A 17411-nucleotide genomic window follows, 5' to 3' on the forward strand; every position below is an offset into this window, starting at 1 on the left:
TTTTTTTTTTTTTTTTGCATTTTCTGTCTCACCTAATCAACATGATGATGATTTTTTTTTTTCAAACCTTTCTGTTTTCTTTACACATCATGTTTCATGGTGTTGCTGTTGCGAGGGACTTTTGTGTCAACATGTGAAATAGGGGTAGACTAGGGCCAATAAGGCTGGGGGGATAGAATGATTCTGCTGGATGTCCAGCTGCCAAAGGCCATCCAAATGCAGGTTTTGGTTTTTTTGGGGGGGGGTTTTCCTGACTTCCTGCAGGTTATATGAACAATGTGCAGAGCCTGTACAACTGTGTAAAACTGTTAGTAAGGTAAGACTGATGTTTTTGCTTTAACATTGCTTTTCAGGTAGATGCCCAAATACACAGATTAAATTCATATACAAGAATTGCTTTACCTGTCAAAATATTTGTATTTGAAGTGAAGCTGATTGCTCTCTGCTGCGGTTTCATATAAAGCGGTCTTCCTTGCTCTGTAACTGAAAAGGATAAACTGATGAGCTCTTTTCTGTCTCTCCTGCCATAAGTATGTTTTTTGCACTGATTAGGCTTTATATTTCATAGACTGCTTTAATGCATGTATAAAGGTTAGCGCAAAATGCAGATTCCCCCCCCCCCCCAACACACCTCCTTACAGCTGGTGGATTGGTCTGGATTGCTGAAGATGAGGATGTTCCTTAGATTAATAAATGTTGCCTGCATTGGTACATAATAAAATTTGCCTGCATATATATATAACTGGTTTGCCTGGAATATATAACAAAAAGCACAAATTTTAGTTAAGGGAACAAAATACACAACTTTCATAAAGGTCTATAGTGCATCACAACCTTTACTGGCAAATCTGCATTTAGACAGCTACAATTCTTAAAACAAAAATCAGATTTTATTAGATGAAAGTTGAACAGTGAGCATAGACAAACCACTTAGCTGTTGGTCATTTAGTGATCCAGCTTAGTGACATCAGATGACAGCTTCAAATATACCAAAAAGTCCAGGTTAAATAACAATGCTTGAGATAAGACTACATGTGTCCAGGACAGCACTGGATTCCTAGAAGTTTCAACAGGTAGTTTTACAATTGTGTACTATGTACAACTTGCAATGTTTTATTTATTATATCAAAAGGGGAGCAAAAATTTGACTTTTAAGAATTTTGGTCCTCACCTGTACTTACAAAACTTGCAGACTGTCTTCATAAAAATGCCAAAAGACATAATGGTTGCATTTTAATCTTGACATACACATGCAAAGTTAACACTTATTTTTCAACTGCAAGGTTTTCAGATTTCTGTAGCTAAGTAGGGAAATTAGAATTTTCTTTTAGGTGTGTGAGTATATATTTTATGTTTTTATTAATGAAATATTTTAGAATTTAGTAGTATTTAACAAGTACAATATTCAACCAAACCATTAAAACAACTGACATTTGACATGAGAAATTTTATGGTTACAGTGGCATCTTTCAAGGAGATAGAGATAAATCTGAGCATGTGAACCATCAGTTTTTGAAGATGATGTTTTGGAAACAAGAAAAATAGGCAAGAGTAAGGATCTGAGTGACAAGTACCAAACTCTGACTTGGGTCAGAGCATCTACAAAACAACAGCACTCAGTGGGTGTTTTCAGTATGTAGTGGTTAGTAACTATTAAAAGTGGCCCCAGGAAGGAAGGGATCCCAGACACCAAACATATATAGATGCCTGTAGAGGTGCTAGCCTGTAATGCTGACCATAAGGGAAAGGCATCAACCCACTGTGTAATCTCTATTGTTTCTGATAGGACTTTGCAGACCAGACCATAGTGTTCACCTCCATAACCAAAAGTTCATGCATTGGCCACCTGAGGGACAGACAGCAGAATTGCTGTAACATACTTTTTACACATTAACGGAAACATTATTTAACATATTAGCAGGAATAGCCAATATAGTATATCTATTGCAGTGATAGAAGGCATTATCTGTACTCGAGAACCCCCACTGTGAACAGAGGTGAACAAATACAGTCTACAAGCACAATCTTTATATTTTGTGCTACATGTAACATTTAACAAATAAAAGTAGGAAAAAAATGCAATTTTGCTGCCTCACCCATGAACCCAAAGATTTTTTTTTTCCAGCTCTGGTCTGTCTTAACTAAACTGTTTAACTTTCCGAACTCAGAACTCTGCGTCATTCAGTTTCAGGGCAAGGGCTATGTTTATAGAGTTGATGCCCTGCCAGAAGTAGGGAGGGGATAAAAGACAGGTGTGTAGTGTAACAGGAAAATATATGATAAATAAGCATTTCTATTACACAAGCTGGTAATTGTGAGGACGCCAGTTACATGGCAGAAGGTTAAGTCAATGCTTAAACCCCACTTTGCGTTTATTGAGAATTTTCATTGCCTTCGGGCACAGTAAGTTTGTTTTCTTCTGACATTTCCACACCAGTCATCTTACATGAAATGTCAAAATCATGTTTCTGACACAAAATTAGATATTTAAAGTAGAACAGCACAGCAATACCCTCGTTCTATGTTGCTGGTGCTTTTGGGCCCCTTCAGAATCTAAGACCAAGTGGTTAGCCACTCTAGGACACAGCAATCTGCTGCTATGCTTCCAAGATCAGCAAACAACATCACACGTCAACACGTTTGCATTTGCGGTGTTCTTCCTTCAGAGGTATATGAATATGGTGTATGAAATGCTTTCCAACTGCTCCCACTAGGTTGAATAGAAACAGTTGGGAGCATGGTTGAGCATGCAGTAAACTGCTGCGTTTTAGTGCACGTCTGAAGTCTAGGACTGCATTACATATGGTAAATTTCCAGTGACAGATGAATGAACGTTGTACACAGTGCCCTTTCTGTTCTATGGGGAGGCTTCCCTGATTTGTATATCGTTACTGATTGTAATTGATGGATCAGTCCTGATAGAGCCATGAATAACATCCAGCCACCACTGTACATGTCAGATTCTCACCTGAAACAAGCACTACTGTACATCTCGGTATTGAGGGCCTCTGGAAGCTATAAACAATGCAAGATAAACATCTAAAAGATGGTGCAGAGGACTTATGTTTTAACTTTTAAAGTTACAGTATATCTGTAACTGGTTACCTGTTGGCAAGATTCACCACCAGTATTAATCCTTGTATTAGTATGCAAAGTGAAATTACAGCTCTTTAAGAGGGGATTTCACGCACTTTCACGCATCAATCTTATTGATACAGGTATTGAAAAGAAAACTCACCAATGGGACAAAGCAAATGGTGGTAGAGCCAAAAAGATTACAATGGCCTGTTTTCCAAAGAGGTAGATATATGTAAATAAAAGCCCTTTAGTATAAATCTACAAGACTGTACTGCACAGACACTGGCAAGAGAGAGCACATATAAAAAACATGCTACACTGCAGTCCTAGATATTTTAGTGTGTACACTACTGTGGAGGGAAAGATGGGTTAGATTGGGCCAGTGTAGGTTAAGGTTGGGTGAGTAATAGGAAATGTTTTATGATAGTACACTTATTCTTTTGTGATTTTTTTATGTGAAAGCCAAAATTTGATCAAAGATTTTACAAGTTTTGAACAGAATAGGAGGGTACATTCACTTTCACTCTTGGCCTGTCTCTGAGGCTAGGGATGTAACCAATATGCTTCTAAGTAATTAAGTTTCTTAGTGGCAAAGATATCTAAAGTCTCTGTTACTGCAACGCTGTTCTGTGTCCTTTTCACTCTGCATATTGCCCCTTGTAGTACTTGTGTTTGACGTCAAATTGCAGAGTCTTTAACCTCCTTAGCAGTAATGCTAGTGTGGCTAGGGGTGAGTAACCCCCAGCCACACTTTAGTTTAAAAAGCTTACCTGGTAAGCGGTTCCCGGCATCTTCTTCCCCTGGCGATGACAGCCGGGCATCTGTGTCTTCGACGTGTGAACGTTGGGGACACAAGGTCAGGGGAAGCAGAAGCCGGCCGGGCATCTGCGTGGGGCTGGGGGCAGGACTGTGCAGCTGGGAGGCAGGACCTGGCCGGAAATTGAAAATACAAAGTATTTGTATTTTCATTTAAAAATACTCATTTTTTTTTACGGCCAGGAAGGTTAAAGAGATAAAAATGGGTAAATGTGTATGTATTGCACAGTTGCAGAAATAAACTGCATTTGTGTTTTGTTTTTGTTTTTTCTAAATATGCCTTGACATACACTTAAACCTACCGCCCCCCAAGTGACAGCGTGCTGCAATGTTGACAGTCTATGGCTGAAGACAAGGTAAAGTAATGAAATGCCACTCTTTTGGTCGATTGGCCATCTAATACACAAGTAGAGTAGGCAGTGATGAACCTGAATTGTGTTTAAAATTTGCTTCAGGTTCAGTTTTGCCAAATTTGATGCATTGTAAGCCAATTTAGATGCCCAATAAAATGCCTTAACAAAATTTACATTAGCGTGCAAAACAATGCCCCTTTAGTGTAGCAATAACACGTGGTTGTGAAGGGGGCTTTGGGGTTTACAGATGGTGCCTCCATAAAGGATTTGTCAATGCTCTTACAGCTTGATTTTAAGAAGTTTCCAGGTGAATACTGCTTGAAGGGATCTGCGTATAGTGATAAACTGATAGGCCAGCTTGTACAGTTGCTGGAGTTCACAGAGTACTGTGGTACACTTATTGATCATGCAACAAGAAAGTAAGGTTTACATTATTGACTCAGACTTTTTCATGGGCTGGTGTGGGCAATTCTTTTGTTGGGGGGGGGGGGGGGTGCTTGTATGTGGAAGACAACGTGGTCAAAGGAGAATATTAGGAGTGGCAAAATCTACAGTTTGTAGCATCATGAGAAAGAAACAAAGCACTGGTGAACTCAGCAACGCCAAAAGACCTGGACGTCCACCGAAAACAACAGTGGTGGATGATCACAGAATCATTTCCATGGTGAAGAAAAACCCCTTCACAACAGCCAACCATGTAAACAACACTCTCCAGGAAGTAGGCGTATCGATATCCAAGTCTACCATAAAAAGACTGCATGAAAATAAATACAGAGGGTGCACTGCAAGGTGCAAGCCACTCATAAGCCTCAAGAATAGAAAGGCTAGATTGGACTTTGCTCAAAAACATCTAAAAAAAACAGCAGTTCCGGAAACATATTCTTTGGACAGATGAAACCAAGATCAACCTTTACCAGAATGATGGCAAGAAAAAAGTATGGAGAAGGCGTGGAACAGTTCATGATCCAAAGCATATCACATCATCTGTAAAACATGGCGTAGGCAGTGTGATGGCTTGTGTGTGCATGGCTGCCAGTGGCATTGGGACACTAGTGTTTTTCGATGATGTGACAGGACAGAAGCAGACAAAAAATTTCTGAGGTGTTCAGAGACATACTATCCAGCTAAAATCCAGCTAAATGCAGTCAAACTGATTGGGAGGCGTTTCATAATGCAAATGGACAAAAAAAAGTGGAATATTCTTGAATGGCAAAGTCAGTTACCTGATCTGAACCCAACTGAGCATGCATTTCACTTGTTGAAGACTAAACTTCGGACAGAAAGGTCCACAAACAAACAGCAACTGCAGTAAAACTTGGCACCACCTACACTGTTGCCAGGTCTAGGATTATGTGTGAAGTGCAGGCCTCCATAGGGGAGAGCAGCAGCAGATGTAGAGTCGGTGGAGGAAAGCCACAATTCACCGAGAGCCAGGAAGTTTAGAGATTTAGAGAGGAGAAGGTTTTGGATACAGGTTATTTATTGCCAACAGCTCTGGCATTCCATAGACTGCCAGAGAAAGGGGGTAAGAACTTATGGGTAGTGTTAATGGGAATGAAGTTTGGAGCAGGGTGTATCTTGCTGGAAGGGTAGGGAAGAAAGAGGATGTGGGGGGGACCAGGTTTGGGTGAAATGTCACCAGCAAGTACCGTGTTTCCCCGATGGAAGTGGACATGAATGGCACATGAACAATAACTGTGTACTGTAGTCTTCTTCATGGGTAAATAAGGCATCCCCCTGAAAATAAGCTCTAGAGCATATTTTGGCCTTCAAAAAAAAATAAGACAGTGTCTTATCATCGGGGAAACAGGGTAGCAGTGAAGACAAAAGGTGCAGGAACAAAGACAGAGAAAGCAGGAGAGTAAAGTAGCGGGGAGACAATGAGTTACGAGACTGGGGAGAAGGAGATGGAATAGAGCCAGCAAAGAGAGTGCAGGGTGAATAATACATTGTAACAGATAATCATGAACCATATGAGTACATCAAACAATGTGGCAAACTGAAGTCCATGTGAGCTTCTCCTGTAATATGGGTTGTTGTGAGGCTTGTAGAGTTCCAGGAGTGGGATTGGGTGAGTCCGTCAGAGAGATAGCTTGGTGAAATAGCAGTTCAGGATGGCAGCAGCAGAGGTTGTGTTGGAGTCCAGGTGGATGCTTAATGATGAATCAGTCCAAATGCGTGAGATGGGAGTTGCAGAGAATAATGGTATGTCCAATTATGTTCCAATTCCTGCAATTTGCACTTATAATTTGGAATTTGGGCAAGTGACCTTGCCTAAATTTTAAATAGAAGTGCTTTGGGCCCTTCATATAGATTGACTGATGGGAGTACCAATGAATAGGGGAGGAGTTGGCAGGGCAAAAAATATCAATGACCACTCAACTGGAACAAAGGGATAGTGATAATTCTATGGGGAGATTTAGGTTGGTGCAATAAGTTCATCTACAATGGGAGATAAATCATACACAATCAGATAAAAATTGTAGAGAAACAAAAAAAGGTAAATGGTGGATAAGGCAGCCAAATTGCAGCCAGAATACATCTTGATATAAATAAATGAATCAAAAAAAAATTACATGTTTACTGTATGAAACTAATAAAAGGAATGGCAGGGCTCAGCTATGAGAGATTAGCTGAACTGAATCTATTCTCCCTTGAGAAGAGACATTTAAGAGACGATATGATCACCCTGTATAAATATAAAAATAGTCCACATGGAGAACTCTCTTCCCAATTGTTCACTTTGAGATCATTACAAAGAACAAGAGGGCACTCTTTACGTCTAGAGGAAAGGAAGTTTAAGCTCCAAATAAGGAGGGATTCTTCACTGTAAGGTCTGTGAAAAGGTGGAATAGGCTCCCTCATGAAGGAGTTTCAGCAACTACTATGGATTTCTTTAAGAAAAAGATGGATGTTTTTCTAGAAGCACAGAATATAACTGGGTATTAAAGCTTTAAAATAAAAATAACGGTGACCATTGGTCCAGGGAACATCCGATTGCCTCATGGAATCAGGAAGGAATTTTTTTTTCCCCTGTTGAAGCAGTTTGTACCAGGGTTTTCTTTTTGCCTTCCTCTGGACCAATTATGTATATAGGGTTTTATATCTGGGATATGTTCCCTAGTGGTTGAACTTGATGGACTTTTTTTTTTCTTCCTTTTCTTTCTTTCTTTTTTCAACCTGACCTACTATGTAAATATATATAAATTCTAAGTATATAAAAAGGCTGGCTTATCTAGGTCCAAGATATATATGAAGTACAAATTATTCATAGGAAACATCTGTTGTATGTTTTTTTTATATTGGTGAAAGGGGGTTGTGCTGGAGAATAGCCTCACCGGCTGGTTAGATATGAGATAAAACACCACACCTACACAACAGATTTGTGCCTTTACCTTCCTACCTGCTGACTGCTGCCATTTCACCTCCTGATTATTTACCTTTCAAGACTAACACTATATTAGTTACTTCACTAGAGCAGACTAGATGTGATGTTGCAACCTCTCCTCTTACTGTAAATTCTCCTCTTCTGACTCTTTCATGTATTTATCAGGGATTCTTAACATCTTAATTTTAGATAAAAGCCCAATGTCACAGTATGCCTTTTTTATTTCCTCGAGTAGTAACAATTCTGTTCCTACAGATATACATACTGCTTGGGGAAGACCTTTGTGAATGAATTCTGGGGAAAAAAAGGGTTAACCGTTTGTTAATGAACTGTCTCTTACTGCACACATTTCAAACATTACTATCACATTTTATTTTGTGAAATGTGGGTACTGCCAATATTATCAGTTATTATCAGTGTGTTTTAGCTAGTGGCAGTAAAAATCTTCAGATACTAACATGGAACAGAAGTTTGCTTCAACTTACCTTGTTAATTTCCTCCCCCCAAAAAATAGAAAAATGGGTCTCTCTTGCAAAACGAGACAACATGTATAGACTTGAACATTGGGGTTTCTAATGTGATATTCCTGGACTATTGCAATCTCCTTCTGGTCACAACCTGTATGGGTAACATTTGACACCCTGCGATTATTGGGTGACAACTGTCCTCATGCACTTTAAGCAGATGTCCCAAATAGGCTAAATAGCAAGGAGGTCAGGTTTTTATTACTTTAAAAACGCCCTTTGTGACCTTGATTTAAAAATAGTGCTTGCCTAGTTGGTGTTCTGATCTTCATACTATAATGCTTTCTGAATCACTGACCCAGGATAAGTATACAGCTAAGGTGTTCAACTAGTTGACACAGCCTGTCACATAAGAGTTCAGTTTTATATCTAGGTAATTAGCATTCTATAGAATGAGCTCAAATTTGGCCACTTACTGTGTACATCCCAGGACTAGATGGACAGCTTTTACAAAGACGGAATACTGGTGAACCGTCCAGAAGAGTTGTCTAAATGACTCTATTTGACTGTAACAACGTCTGTACCATCGAACTTGCTTACAGTTAGTTCAATACATACCTAAATATTTTAAATATAGACTTTTTAAATACTGCAAAAGTCCTTTCCACAAACAAATTACTTTCAAAGTACCTTCAAATGTCTCTGTCTTCTTTCTACTTTCATGACTTCCATATGTAATCTGTTATGTAGTTGCTGGAAGAGAAGGGGAATACTATAGAGCAGTGGTCCCCAACATTTTGGGGCTCGCACACCACTGAATATAGGGACTACGAAACTTCCCCCTGTGTGATGTCATAATGCCAGAACTTGCTCACTCTCCCATCGCCTGTCCGAGAAGAGTGGACGGGTTGTGTTCAGAGACACAACCCGCCCACGGCCCCGAGCCTGTGATGCATACAGGGGGTCCCCCCCAGGCGCGGTCCCTCTCCTGACCTCGCTGGGGTTGCAACGGCCAGAGCTGTCGACCACCGCTGGTCTCCTTGCTCTCGCGGCCCAAGGCGGTAAATTCTAGGCATCTAGGATTGGTAACAGGCGGTAAGTGGTGGGCACCTAGGATTGGTAACAGGCGGTAAGTGATAGGCACCTAGGATTGATAACAGGTGGTGAGTGCTGGGCTTTTTCAGAGCTGGAAGTTTATTAAACAGCAGTGGTTCCTGGCATAAGGAATGGACAAATGTAACCTTACTGCGGGTGTGAATTCAGCCTAACTTCAGGTGTGCTCCTGTGTCTATATTTAGTTAAAGTGAACTTTTGTGAAAACATTTTTCACTTGATTCTTTTACAAAATTACCTCGGTAGGCCCATGCTGGCCCAGTGCTGCCTTGCACTGCGCATGCATTAGATTGAACACTTTTTTTTTCATTATAAGAAATCCTCTGAAGGTGCATGCACACAAGGAGCAGTGCAGAGCCTCTTAGGATATGTGACACAAATATCCCAGGAGGCTGCGGAAGACTAAAGGGTAGAGGTCCTCTCCACAAAAGTGTAAAAACCAAAAAAAAAAACAAAAACCTCACATTTTTCCATTACATAACAGAGAAAGTCACTCTTTAACCCCCCTAGCGTTCTAATTCTGTAATTTTTTGATGCAAAAAGTGATCCTATTTTTTTTGCATAGAAATTTTTCCTGCGATCGCCGCTGGACCGCGGGGATCAGGTAAGGGGGACCCCCAAAGGTACCCCGAGTGTGACTCGGGATTACCGCTTTTTGCAATTTTTCCGGCCCCGAGTCACACTCGGGAACACCCCTTAGGGGATTAATATATTGTTAAAAATGTGGCGATGCTTTAATAGCATCATGCATGTGATATCAGATGGGAACAAGACAGACAGTGACCCCCTCTCATCACTGCCCATATTCTAAATAAAAACAGTTTGTGACGTTTATCCACAGTGTGTAATGTCATCGGCAGAGCAGTGTGATAGCTATGTGAGTGTAAAAGCTGCTTGTCATATTCTGCAGCCTAACGACTCACTGTGGTCAAACCTTTAGATTTCCTAAACCGTTGGTTGTATTAACTTGAAATTTTTAAGATACGCGTGGAGGCGTAGGAAACTGAAACTGTAGGTGCAAGTGGGGGACACTTGTGGCTAAACCTTTTTAAAATGTAATTACTATGGCATTATGAGAACATAAATCTCTACCTAGCAAAATGTGCTGCCTGCTCTGTTACACATATCTGTCTGCATCTTACCTCAAACCCTAGTTTCTCCATAATTAGGAGGTGCAGGGAAACAAAAATATAGGTGGAAGTGGAAGACACGTGTGGCGATCACCTTTTATCACTATGACATCATTACAACATTAAAAAAAAAAATTTCCATCAAAATGCACTTCCTTGTTAAACATGACTGTAACCTTCCAGTGCCCCAACCTCAATAAAACTTAGTAGGCAGAGTTAATTTTCTAATGATACTATAGTGATGAAGTTTTAGGGGATGTTAGTCACAAATGTTCCCCACTTGTACCTATATTTTTGGTTTCTTACACCTCCCTATTCCCCAATTGAAGTTCAGAATGTTAGTTAAGTGGACAGGAATGTGTAACGGCAGGGAAGCCCATTTTAATGGGCAGAGTGTATTATGCTCTAATGCTGCTGTAGTAATGAGATTGTAAGAGAAGAATGTGCCGGCCACTTGCACCTATATTTTCAGTTTTGTACCCCCACTCTCAGAGAAATTGGTGTACAAAGAAGAGAAGCAGACAGTAGTTTCATAGGTATAGATTTGTGACAGGTAGGTATATATTTAGGGGCCCCACCCCAATGCTTCTTCCTTTGTTAGTGGCTCCGGGGTCCCCAATTTGCACTTTCAATTTAGGACTCCTAGTAGCACTTTCCTCTGAAACAGCAACCCCAAAGTTGAATTTTCATAACTTTTTTACATTTGTGACCCCCATATCTTGAAATTCTGTAAAGCTGGTAACTAGTATCTAGGAGATATGGAGGTTTGTACACACAGAGCTGTGAGGATGCAGAATTCACACGCAGGGCTAGAGGTGGATACATTTCACAGGCAGATTTTTTTTTAAACAGAAATCCGAGCTTGTGCTATGAGATGGACTGCCTGTGTCTCCTTCACATGAAGGCTGAACTGTGTGCTCACCTCTCATCGGCAGCAATCCTCTGAACAGATGGCACAGAGCAGCCTCACTGAGATCCGTGCATCCGAGGATGAGAGCTGCCGAGAGCTCGGCGGGGTATTCAAAGCAGCTGGGCGGAGCAACCGGCTAAAACCCCCTGGGGAGAACTATGTATGTAACTGACCTGGTTGGTTACAATATAAAATATGCAAACATTCATATCCTTCTACAATGACAATGGGTTTTCTTTTCCCAATAGGGAAAATTTGCTTTCTACAATGACAACTGAATGAGCACATGAAGATGTATGAACTTTCACTCCTACTGGTTATAGGAGACGTTTAACTATAATTTACTGAATCAGTGTAAGAAAGATATGTTAAGTGTCAAAATGGCCTGTCAATATTGAAAGTTTGGGTCAAAAAATTTTACAGTCATTATGCATACTACAATCTGAGTGCACAGTAACCAAAAGTAACCATTAAACTAATATCAAGTAAAGGACCTACCTCAACTTTCTGACCAATCTGTATCTAATCCTACACTATACACTAATAACAGTTGTTACTAGTGTATGGTGAACTTTACTATACAATTTATATTTAACTTTTTTTTTTGGACAATTTAACTAGGTGCAGTATCAATTTGACATCTTTTTATTTGACTAATGCATGTGTCTATAGGTGTACCATATATGCCAATTATTGATCTACACACTAACACAATCCCATCCGTTGAAGTGAAGCTGTTCATTAAACTACAATAGATTTTAAGCTCTGGAACCTATTGGAATTTTGCCACCATTTACAGCTAATTGGGTGATAAAACATGTTGATGTTAATACAGTGTTTAAAGACATAAACGGAGTACCACATTTTAAAGTAATATTACCAGTGTTCTGGCTGGTACTTTATTTGTTTGGTTATCAGTATTTGCTAAGATAAGTTTAGTGGCTGATTCTGCTACATTAGTAATAGTACAGCATTTAACAGGAACATTGATTGCGTACTCAATTCATGGGAAAAATAGATGTGGGTAAAACCTGTAACCTTTTTTGTACAGAAAGACTGTGGAATACAGAGAATTAGGAAGCTGCACCACCATGCTCAAAAATGTACAAATATGTTTTTATTATTATTATTTTTTTTTTACATTATCTGCCCATCAACTCAACTTAAAGGGGAGGAGTAGCTGGTACCCCTGAGATGAGTAACAAGATTGCAGTCTATGCAAAAAGACACATTTACAAAATGTGTTGTTTTCTTTATATTTTCACATTATCTAGCTATGATGTGAGCAAAATATCTGACATGGGTACAGGAGCCATTAAGCAGAGTCACAAGAATCTCTGTAGCACAGGCAAACAACTACAAGTTTTTTATTTGAATGAACAGTTTAAATAAGGTCCACCTAAAATAAGTTTCCCAAGTAATATGTTGGCACTAAGTAAATAAAAGTTAATGTTATTATTAACCACCCGACCGATAAACCCGAACTTTTCCCACTGTATGAAAATCATCACTTACCTGGTCCCGCTGTGATCATCCAGCATCGTGTTCGTGTTCCAGCGTCGTTCTCCAGCGTCATCCTCCAGCGTTGATCTCCCTCTCCAGCGTCAGGTGCCTTCTCCAAGAAGAAGAAGCCGGCCGGCTTCTTCTTCTCCATCCGTAGCGTGTACGTGTCCCTCGGCGATGACGCCGGCGCGTGTGCGGGAAATTCAAACTCATTCAAACACATTTTGTATTGGATTGAATACAAACTCCTGTATCCAATCCAATACAAAATAATTCAAAATAAATACAAAGTATGTAATTGATGAAAAACAGTGTACCGCTTTTGGTACAGAAATCTGGACATCAGTGTAACGCCCAGGTGGTTAATAATAGTTAATAATAATATTAATATTAATAATAATAATATTACATAGAGGGATAATAAGATCAAGCGGCAAATAAACCAGATGCATCACTGTCTGTAATTGTTGCCCTAAAGACAGAGAGAAAAAACAAAAGGGAAGGGGGGCAGGGGACTAGTAACTACCAGGGTCAAGGGCAAAGGACAGGCATGAGGTGGGGGGGGAGTGTTGAAATACCTATGAATAGCCTAGCCTGAGCGAAATTAATGAAAAGCAGTTACATATTCATTCTCCCTTGAGAAAGGATATGGAAAGTTGCTAAAATATGTTAGGAGGTGACAACACATAGAAATCCCAAGGCTCCTAAATCGCCATAAACTTATTCATTCTGTCATATAGCCAGGCAGTGAAATCCTTCCCATTTTTGGGTTAGGAGCAGGAGGTGTCAGAAAATTTACCACAGGGATACCTGGCCACAGAGTGGCACAATGGCCGAGTCTGGAGGTGGCAGCAGCATCAGGATTTTAGGAATGAATACAGACCATGAAAGTGGGGCCTCTTAATCCTTCCCATTTTTGGGTTAGGAGCAGGAGGTGTCAGAAAATTTACCACAGGAATAACTGGCCACAGAGTGACACAATGACAGAATCTGGAGTTGGCCACAGCATCAGGAGGCCACAGAGTGGCACAATTACAGAGTCTGGAGGTGGCAGCAGCATCAGTAGGCCACAGAGTGGCACAACGACAGAGTCTGGAGGTGGCGGCAGCACCAGGAGACCACAGAGCAGCAAGATGACATAGTGTGGAGATGGCAGCAGCAGCAGCATCAAGGGAACCACAAAGTGACCCGGTGACAGACTGGGGTGGTGGGTGGCAATACCAGTACCCGCTGATGAAGGTGGGTGAAAGAAGGAGCACTTGGCATCTGATGTTGGGCATCAGGCGGGTGGCAGCATCAGAGTAGTAGCTGAGGCAGGTGGACAGAAGAAACCGGTCTCTTTTGTCAAGTTTTGGGTCAGGCGGCATGGATCATCTAATCAGCATTGGTGGGTGGAAATCCTGGCTGATCCACGCCTGATTCATCTTGACAAAGGTCAGTCTCTCAACATTTTTGGTGGACAGGCGAATTTTTCTTGGGGTAACTATGGCCCCCGCCGCACTAAACACCCGCTCTGATGCCACACTACTGGCCGGGCAGGACAGCTTTTTCAGGGAAAACTCGGCCAGTTGCTGCCACAAATCCAGTTTGGCTGCCTAGTAGTCCAGTGGATCTTCAATGACGGCTGGCAGGGAGCACTCCAAGTATGCCACCACCTGCTGGTTCAGGTTCTGCTCTATGTCTAGCTGCTGGTTAGTAGTTTCTTCACTATGCGGGTGTAGAAAGCTGATCATCAGCGTCTCTAGACTTAGGCTGCTGCTGATGGAGCTGGTACTGCTCCTGCCACCCCACCCCTCCACATCAGCCATGGCAGTGGAACGTTAGTGCAGAGGACCCCCCGGTCAGACCTGTGAGAGGATGGACGATAGCGCCGATAGGCAGCGGCCAACTGACTACATAGGATGTAGTCTCTGTAGTAGTTCAGTTTGTCCTCCCTCTCAGTGGGTGTAAAAAAGGCCCCCATTTTGGACCGACAGCGCAGTCCAAAAAGGTGGAAAGCCAGAAGTTATCCCTCTGCCGAATGGTGACAATTCGGCTGTCACTGCGCAAGTGAGCATGCAGTGGGCCATTTCTGCAAGCGGCTCGGAGGGACTCCCTGCTTTCATCTCCACTGCATACTGCCAGGGTGTGTCTGGGTCCTCTGCCTCGACCTCCTCATTTCCCTCTTCTCCTCTGGCTGCTCCTCCTCCTCCTCTCCTGTCACCTGAGTAGAAAAACCAACCATTTCGCTATACATTGTCTTTGATCCAATGTCCTCCTCCTCCTCCAGTTCAGCCCCCACAGGGCTCATGTGGCCGTGAGATCTAGGCGCCACGTCTCCAGTCCCCTGACCAGCCAGATTTACCAGCATCTGTTCCAGGACATGAAGTAGTGGAATGACGTTCTTCATCCCGTAGTCCTGGCAGGTGTCACGCATGAGCTGCCACTAGCTGACATCAAAGTTACACATGGGAGTACTCCTATCCTCTTGGATTATCAAGAATTCGTTGATGGCCTTTCTCTGTTCGTATAGTCGGTCCAACATATGGAGGGTGGAATTCCAACGGGTGGAAACGTCACATATCAGCCTATGTTGGGGGATGCCGTTCTGCCGCTGCAGCTCAAGGAGGGTGTGCTTTGCCGTGTACGAGTGGCTGAAGTGCATGCAAAGTATCCTGGCCATTTCTATGATGTCTTGCAGATTGGTGGAAGACTTCAGGAACCGCTTGATAACCAGATTGAACACGTGTGCCATGCAGGGTGCATGGCTCAGACTTCCTTGACGCAGCGCAGACACAATGTTCTTCCCGTTGTCGGTCACCATGGTTCCGATTTTGAGTTGTTGCGGAGAAAGTCATGATTCGATCTCTTGATGAATCACACGGAGCAGTTCCTCCCCTGTGTGACTCCGTGCCCCCAGGCAAACCAGGTGCAGAACAGCATGACACCGCCATGCTCTGCACATGTGGTATGCTGGAGGGGCACTGTGAATTGTCCCTGCAGTGACAAGGACCTGGTGGAGGATGAGGAGGCAGAGCCGGACATTGTCGCAGGACCAGCGGTGTGAGAACATGGAGGCAGAAGCGGTGTCACCTGGCAAAGTTGCTGGTGTGGCTGTGCAGGAATCACATTAACCCAGTGGGCCGTAAAGGACATGTATTGTCCCTGACCGTAGTTACAGCTCCACACGTCGGCGCTGCCGTGCACTTTGGCAGACACCGACAGGCTCAAGGACTGGCCCACCTTCTGTTCTACATATTTGTGCAGGGCTGGTACTGCCTTTTTTGCAAAGAAATGACAGCTTGGGACTCTCCACCTCGGCTCGGCACAAGCCATCAGTTCTCTGATGCCGTTGGATGAGTGCACGCATACTGTTGTCTCTTGACAATCGCTTCGGTGATCGATTGCTGACCGTGGTGCCAACATGGGCACCCTGGCCACGCTTCACCTTCTGGCCACAAATTTTACATATGGCCATGTTAACCTCCTCCGATGGCTTAACAAAAAACTGCCACACCTCCGAGTAGGTGATTTTCCCCCCAACAATCCGCACTTACTGACTGCTACCACCGCTGCCTCCGTGAACCCCTGCACCACTACTTCCCAGGCAGGTAGGCTGCTGCAAAGCAGGTGGTCTACCCTGGCCATGTTTGGCTCCCGACCTCCCACTGCTGCCACCCTGCTGACTACCAGCCATGGTACCACCTTGCTGGCTCAGCCGCTGCCTCACGGGCAAGCTGCCACCCTCTTCTCCTGATGATGATGAAGCCCCTTCTTCACCCGGCTCCCAAGTGCGATCAGCTTCATCATCATCGAGTAGTGTATGCACGTCACTGATGTCCTCCTCAACAGTCTCTGGGTCAGGAGCCGGACCGCTTGCAACACCACCTCCCACGCCACTCACCTCATCACTACTTACCCGCCTAGTGGAGAAAGCGGGGGATGTCTCCTCCAGATCTTGGCTGGGCAGTAGCTGCTGACTATCCTCTACTAGTTCGTCCTCGCTGTATAGTGGAGCTAAGCCCACAGCATACAATACTTCTGTGGCTGAGGGAACAGCAAAGGAAAGAGGCAAGTTGAGGACAGGTGAGGGCACAGGGTCTGCTCCCAGGCCATGCCAACTAAGGGTTGTGTCTGACGAACCCAACGACTGTTGGCTGGGGGTGTCTGATGTCATTTGGGATGAACTGGATGATTGTTTGGCATGGCCTGGGAGCAGACCCTGTGCCCTCACCTGTTAACCAATCTAAAATCGCTGGGTTGCTGGTCAAGACACGACCGCTAGATGACACCGGGAGCTCAGGCCTCTCACTGCGACTCCTGCTGACACGCCCCCTTACTCTGACCTCTGCCTGCACCAGAAACATTTAGGCCTCTGCCACTCCTCTGTGCATGGCCTGCCACTTCTCTGTCTGACATACTTTTACTTGAACTAAATAAATTTAAAGCAAATTAAGACACACCTAAAAGCGACGAATATATTTTTATTTTTGTACAGAAATAGGCCAATTAAAGCTTTTAGCACCAATAAATGCAACAGGGAACTGCGTATATATTTTTCTTTTTGTACTCAAATACGTCACTAAATGCTTTCACTACATATAACTGCAGAAGCGAACTGAGAATATATTTGTATTTTTGTACTGAAATACGTCACTATATATATATATATATATA

The 17411-nt window shown here is 42.7% G+C and overlaps 1 protein-coding gene across 1 annotated transcript in view; it reads left to right on the forward strand.

Annotated features, from left to right (window-relative positions):
* Nucleotides 1-17411, forward strand: part of ILRUN (inflammation and lipid regulator with UBA-like and NBR1-like domains) — a 48186-nt gene that overhangs the window by 28405 nt on the left and 2370 nt on the right. The gene's annotated exons all lie outside the window — the stretch shown is intronic.

The sequence above is a fragment of the Pyxicephalus adspersus genome, chromosome 1 (assembly GCF_032062135.1).
Source record: "Pyxicephalus adspersus chromosome 1, UCB_Pads_2.0, whole genome shotgun sequence".
Classification (NCBI taxonomy): Eukaryota; Metazoa; Chordata; class Amphibia; order Anura; family Pyxicephalidae; genus Pyxicephalus; species Pyxicephalus adspersus.